This window comes from Suricata suricatta, chromosome 15, assembly GCF_006229205.1.
Source record: "Suricata suricatta isolate VVHF042 chromosome 15, meerkat_22Aug2017_6uvM2_HiC, whole genome shotgun sequence".
Lineage (NCBI taxonomy): Eukaryota > Metazoa > Chordata > Mammalia > Carnivora > Herpestidae > Suricata > Suricata suricatta.
This window is the reverse complement of record NC_043714.1, coordinates 43,484,522-43,491,960: the sequence shown is the minus strand read 5'-3', so window position 1 is coordinate 43,491,960 and position 7,439 is coordinate 43,484,522. Positions and strand designations below refer to the sequence as shown.

The window sequence follows — 7,439 nt, the reverse complement described above, 5'->3', positions numbered from 1 at the left end:
CCCCCCCCCCCCAGCCCCTGCTGCGGGGGCTTTAGGGAAAGGGCGGCGTGCGCCCGTGAAGGTTTATCTGGGGGGGACTGCCACCCCCTTCTGAAGCAGAAATTTAGACGAAAGATGGTGTCGCCGTGGGTCTGAAGGATACGTTAATAGGGGCTTCATGGGGGTCTTCCAGGCTTGTCTCCCTCATGCTAAACCTTCGGGGGGAGTTCCTAGCCTTCACCCAGCAAGAAACGCCACTCTTTGATTTCCAGTTTTTCCTGTCATCTGGGTCCCCCTCTCTCGTTTCCCCCCCCCCCATTTCCCTCCCATTTTCATTAATGGGAAGGAAAACAAAGTTTAGGGTTCATTAACCCCGCGACAAGGGCGATAAATAAAAAAGGGGGAGAGAGGGGTTAAGGCTATATATGGGAGAAAGAAAGATCTTCGTCTTTTCCTCTTTGGTCCTTAAAGGTGGAAATACGCGACCAGTGCTTTATTCTGGTTATTACTTACCATTCAAAACGTTGCCGAATGTTCTGTTGGGTTTACGTCGGAAAGGACAGCCTTTCAAACGTGCTGCTGCGATTTTCAAACCCAGGTGATGTCTGGAAATGCGAGTCTTTAATGTTAGTAAACACTGGAGGCATAAAGCGTTCTTCCCCGGCCGGTTGTCTTAAGATGATTGCGATCTTTCCTTTCTGTCCCACTTTTCTCTTTTTCTTTTTGTAAGAATATAGCTTATTCATTTTTTTTATTATTTTAACCTACATTGCCTTGACTCTTGGTTATATGAACCATGACACTATGCCTTATTTTCATTTTCAGTTTTGCCATTAACCATCTTAATGGGCAGCTCTCCACGTCTGTTTATAATTGAAGCTATTACCGTATTTGCCTTTTTATGCTTCCTTAGCACCCAACTAAGCATTAAAATGTAAATACTTCTGTGTAGAAAATGGCGATGATCTATTGTTAACTCTTATTTTCAAATGTTCTTTCCTTGCCAGTTGCAATTCCATAGTAAAGATTGGGATTTAAGTCTTGGGACTTAATCAAATTATGCAACAATAACAACAACAAAACCTTTTTCTTTGTTTAATACTCTCCTTTAAGATTCTAGTATACAATGTAACTGAAGTTTAAATTTTATGCCTCCATGGAAACTATTTTAATGTCACCACAAGGTGTCTTTCTGAGGGAAAAATAATTCTACTTGGCAACGAATGTTAAAGTATTTTTTTTTCCAATATCTTTGACTTCCAGGAGGATTCTAGTAAGATTAACTTTTAAAACTGCAGCTTGTTTTAGGAATTGAAACACAACCCAAGTTTTCAGATAGTAGCTACTTAAAATGCTGTTCTTTTATTTGGGGAAGGCCTTAATTGATCACTAGTGTTTATATAAAGAACAGTCCAATTTACTGTCATCTAACCAGTGTTTTAATTCTTTTTAAAATTTTGGTGGTGATTTGTTGAACTGGTGCCTTTTTACTCGACTAAATGAAACCATATTTTTTTCTACCTAGTGTATGAAAGATACTAAGATTAGTATCTGTTTTTAAAGATACTTCATCTTATGGAAAATAAATGCACTTCATAAATTTGAAGTTGGGAAAGTCATAAAGTAATATTTTTGCAGTTGTGAATGTAAGACACTTTGGGGTCACCTCTCTTTGATGGGATCAGATTGAAAGATACTGTTTGTTCTTATGGGGTTGTTAGAATTAAATATAGGTAATTTGAAGCAAACTTTTTTAACATTTGAAAGAATCTCATATTAAGGCAGGTTCTGATTTTATCTTAACACTTAATTTAGATTTACCGCAGAAATTCTTCAGTTTGTAATTATCTCCCACCCTCCCGCTTTTCTTTTTCTTTTATTAATATTATTATTTTAATCTGGAGGGCACTGAGGATTGAACAGTGTAGTTTTCTGAATTTATCAAGGGGGAAGAGGGAGGATAAATATTTGTGATAACATGTAAAAGTCCCTAGTTCTAGTGCTGGACACAGAGTGAGAGTGAGCTGGGGATACATTTTGTTACATTGACATCTGAATTGCTTTCTTAGATTTCTTCTACCTTCAGGTTATAAAGGAACTCTTAGGGAATTGTTACTTGTTTTTCTGATGCTACTAACAAGTGACAAGTAATTGTCAAATGCAGACTGATTTTGCACTAAACTTTATGCTCTTTTATTGTTTGGGGTCCATATATTTTTTAAAAAGCCATTTTGAGCTGGAGACCAAAGAAAAGTTGAATTTCTAAACTTATATTTGGTTGCATTGTATTTGACATGTTAGCACTAATAGTTTAATGATTGAAAGGACCCATGATTATATATGAAGTACTTTAGCTTAAATTTGGTTTGATTCCTTTTTAGCAAAAGGCTAATCCAGTTACTTAAGGAGAATAGCTAAATTTTCCTAAGGCCATTTTTCCCCCAATCAGGAATAATTATTTTTTTTCTTCAGGTTTATTTTTTTAATGTCATAAAATAACAGATTTTTGTTTGCTGGCAGAAGATGTATCACATCGAAATGACTATGTATGTAGCCACACCTGCACACAGCTGAAGACCAGGAATAGTATCCCTTTCCTAAACACATCTGTATTTCAGATGGTGGTAGACTTCAACCAAAACAGGCAGTGAAATCATTTTGGGTATTTAAATTTTGGGTACTTCATTTTGTTTCTCAATAGTTATCATATGTCAGTAATACTTTCTCTATTAAAGTAGAAAAAATTGCCTCCTTTTGATAAAGTATAGTAGTTGTGTTTGTATTAGCTCTCTTTGTAGCTGTCAGTCAAACCTGAACATTTAGTTTATTGGTAACATTTTCTTGAAAGCTATGCCATTAGCCTTAAAACCCTATATATTCTTGATCTAGTTTTTTAGTTTGAAAATCATTTGCTAGAGAAATACTACTTGTTGATTTGTTTCAGAAGCCCTGTTTGGGAGAGTTTTCTTATGTGAATGCCTCAATGGGACAAAATTAATGAGTTGTTTTAGCCCTCAAATAAGTTTGTGCATTGAATTATAAAGCAAAATTCTACAGAAATTACCTAGTTTAAGCTGAAAAGAAACTTTAAAACTCAGTCTTAGGTCCAAAAAAATTGGAGTTGGCTGCTTGAAATTATGTATGCTTTATATTTGCAAGCTCTTTCCTTCTTTGGAGACCCCTGAAAGTATAAATAGCCTTGCTGTAATGTGAATAGCAGGCAGCTTGCCAATGGAAGAGACAGTCTGGGAGAGGTGAGCCCTAAAGAGAGAGCAAATTAGTTGGAAGGGATCAAGAAACCAGGAGGAGCTATTGGGAATGTGATACTGTTACGCTTCCAGATAAATATTATATAGCATAATAATATAATTAGTGTATTTCAAAAAATAGACAGTCATTAGTGTGAATGTTTGTTTTGTAATTTCTTAGTCACATATTGACATTTGCTCCCCCAAATGGTAAAATTTTCTAAAATTAAGTTATCCTTATACATTATCACAAATGAGATAATATATGTAAAATGTGCAGAAGTGTAGGAGATAATTTAAACTCTTTGATGGCAGGGACCATTCTCTTTGTTCACTGTTAAAGTCTCAGCAGGTAGCATAAAGCTTGAAAATAATAAATGCTGAGTTAAGTATGTACTAACTGAATAAAGTATGTATATTGTAAGGTATCTATGTCATAACTTTCTCTACAGCAGGGCTAAGAGAATTTTAATGTGAGGCATAAATGTAATTTAAGGTTTTCTATAAGCTAAAATAAAGTAAAGAGAAACAGGTGAATTTAATTTTCATGATATATTTTATTTAACTCAATGTATCCAAAATATCATTTCAACATGTATGAATGAGTGCTTTTACATTCTTTTATTCATACTAAGTCTTTTTTCCAGTATGTGTTTACACTGGACAGCATAGCTCTAGGGGCATTTTTTGTATGAAATGTTTGTTCCTTTCCACAGAAATTCTATTAAATTAGATGCCTTAGATATTTATTTCAGAAGCCCTGTTTGGGAGAGTTTTCTTATGTGAATGCCTCAATGGGACAAAATTAATGAGTTGTTTTAGCCTTCAAATAAGTTTGTGCACTGAATTATAAAGCAAAATTCTACAGAAATTACCTAGTTTAAGCTGAAAAGAAACTTTAAAACTCAGTCTTGGGTCCAAAAAAATAGATATTTAGCTATAGACTTGGGAAACATCAACCTAATGACCAGTTTGAAACATCAGCAAGAGACAAGGTGGGTCTCTTAAATAAATCACAGAGATACAGAGAATGAAATGAAAAAGCTACAAACCTGTCACTGTTTTAGTCATGCTCAGGTGTGTCTGCTTGAATACCTATTTGTTTTATTAGAAGGCTGTACCAACTTTATTTGGCGGCGGGACTTACCCTAGGGACACTAGTGTTCTAATCTAACTTTTGCATTTTATAAGTGAGAAAACTCTAGTCTACAGCTATTCAGTACAGTATATCATCACTAGCCACATGAAGCTATGTAAGTTTAAATTAGTTAACATTAAAAAAAATTAAATTTCAATTCCTCAGTTGCATCAGTCACATATCAAATGCTCTATAGCCATATGTGGCCACTGGTTACCGTATTGGACAGTGCAACTCTAGAATACTTCCATCATTCCAGAAAGTGCTGTTGGACATGCTGGCCTAAAGATTATTTGATTTATCCACACAGCTAATGTGGTAGAGCCAAAATCTCAGACCAGTTTCTACCTTCCCAGACTGAAATTTCATTAATCACCTGTTTCTGAATGATCACATTAGTCTTTTTGTTTACCAATCTCCATTTGCTTTCCACAGATAAATTTCAAATTTTTCATGGGATTCAAAGCCTTCCACAATCTAACCTAAGTTTCTCACCATTTTCCTATAAAAACTACCCACACTGCAGCCAGTTGATCTATTTGATAAATATGTTAACAAAATATGGATAGTTTCACCTCCATGACTTTTCCTATGCCTTTGTCTCTGTCTGGAATACTCTTTTTCATCTTCTCTGCTTATCTAAGGTCCTTCTCTTCTTTCAAGGCCTGACTCCTCTATCTTCTATTCACAATCATTCTAGGTCAGTGATTATAAAATTTTTTTCTAAATGAGATATTATTAATAGTTTCCAGACTAGGATGGGAACATCTCTTTTGAAGGCCACCATTCAACTTACTACATGATTCCAGAAACTGATGACATTAGTAAAGTGTAATTATGTTTATGTAAAAAGCCAAAGGATATTCAGCCATAATAATAAAGTTTTTTTTTTAAATTAAAGGGTAGTTTGCTTGCTATAGGGAAGCATCTATTTGATTTAGCTGTATTTGGCTGTGAATAACTGCTTACTAGGAAAACACTGCCACCCTTGAGTTGGATAAAATAGTCATTGTGCTATACATAATATATCTTGTGCTATGTATACATAATATATCTTTTCTAAATGGTTGTTTTATTTTCGCCATTGGCACCTACTTATCTGTCCCTACCCCTCTTTCTGAAGGACCTTATTTCATGATTTTAAGAATGCCTATTTGAGAAGTGTTGGTTATTATATATAAACAAAAACAAAACTGAAGGATGGATTAGTTCAGGCAATTTTATGTAGATAGGAGATTTAAAATCTGCTGCAGTGGACCTAGTCACCTTTCCAGAGTCTGTATTACAAGAACATCTTGTATCGATTGATTAATTGTAACTGATTCCAGTGTGGGAGGTAAGAGGACTACCCATATGCAGTAGTCTCATGGGAACTTCTTTCTTCTGTTTTTAGACTTGCTATGACAAGTTATTAATAATGAAAAAATCTCTATTGTAGCAGTCTTGTCTGAGTAGTTCAGAGTGTTTCAAAGACATACTTTAATACTAACCCAGTGAAGTAGATGATAGCACATTTTCCCTTATTTTATAGACGGTAAAATAGTGAAGCACAGTCATCTTGGGAGAGTTGTAAAACCAAGAGAAGACTTATATCCTGACTTTCAGTTCAGCTTAGTAATTCCAGTTTGGTGTCCTATGTGCTTCTGTATTTGGTCTCAAAAAATACATTAATCAGTAGAAAAAGATTATCAGAAAGGCAAAGAGTATACTCATTCAACTGGCTTTACTAAAACAGAAGAGTATTCTAACATTTGAGAGAATTTGGAGATATTTTTATTTATTGTTTATTTTTAACAATTGTAGAGAGAGAGAGAGAGAGGGGTCGATCATGAGTGAGGGAAGGACAGAGAGAGAGAGGAGACAGAATCCCAAGCAAGCTCCACACTGCTAGCCCGCACAGAAACTGACACAGGGCTCAAACCCATGAACTGTGAGATCATGACCCGAGCTGAAATCAAGAGTCAAATGCTTAACCGGCTGAGCCACCCAGGTGCCTGAGAATTTGGAGATATTTTTAAAACAAAACAAAAAATTATTTCATAGCCTTAATTATCCACTTTTCACTTTGGAGTATGCTGTATATTAAAACTCTCTACATTTGTATATTAGAATTGTAGTCTTTTAGAACCGAGGGACCTTAGACATTTTCTGGTCCAATCACTTCAACTTTCAAATAAGGACACTGAAATTCAAAAACATAAATAGACTAAGATTTCAGACTAGGTCAATATTTCCCTTTTGTTAATCTGTAGCAATGAGTATTTTAACCAGTTCAATAAACTTTTGACAGCTAGGTATCTTTTTTAAAACCTATTTTAAAACTTTTGAATGTTTCTGAGCACTCTGTCATGCCCAGCATTTTGCATTATGCTTTCCCAGCTATTTCCCAATTGGTGTATTGTTTCCCCTTCTGAACAAAGAGAGCCTGGAATGAGCCAGCCAAAATATTTTAAATCTTTTTTTAAGTTGGAAAAATGGAATGAATAATGCCTTTTCTTTCTGCAGTAGGTTTTTGTAATGGATTAAGTAATGAATATTAATTGTAATGAATATTATTAAAACTACAAAGTACTATTCTACCTCCCAATCATGAACAGGCTTTAAGAGGTAAATGTAACAGGTGTATGTTTGTGAAGCTGTTTAAGATTTCTTTGGTGAAGCTTTGTGGTATATGGGATTTACGCTGAACTTTTAGTTTCTTTTTCTCTGAAATTGTAGAAACTATTTTAAGGATAAAGCTCAAGGTAGTGTATCTGAGTCTTTGTAAAGGACTCTGCTGGAAACTGATAGTGCCTATACTAATGATCTGTTTGAATTATCCCCACTCACCCATTTATAAGTAGTTAAATTGAAATTATTTATCCCCTTTTTCCCCCCATAATATTTTATTGTCAAATTGTTTTCCATACAACACCCAGTGCTCTTCCCCTTAAGTGCCCTCCACCATCACCACCACCTCTTTTCCCCCCTCCCCCTTCCCCCTCAACCCTCAGTTCATTCTCAGCTTTCAATAGTCTCTCAAGTTTTGCATCCCTCTCTCTCCCCAACTCTCTCTCCCTCCTCCGCTCCCCCTG

General features: G+C 35.3%; 1 protein-coding gene across 1 annotated transcript in view; it reads left to right on the top strand.

Annotated features, from left to right (window-relative positions):
* The first annotated feature begins 503 nt into the window (after positions 1–503).
* RNF19A (ring finger protein 19A, RBR E3 ubiquitin protein ligase) overlaps positions 504–7,439 on the top strand; it is a 56,900-nt gene continuing 49,964 nt past the window's right edge. Inside the window, exon 1 of the mRNA XM_029923718.1 lies at positions 504–577. The gene's annotated coding sequence lies outside the window, so the exon portion shown is untranslated. The remainder of the gene's footprint in view (positions 578–7,439) is intronic.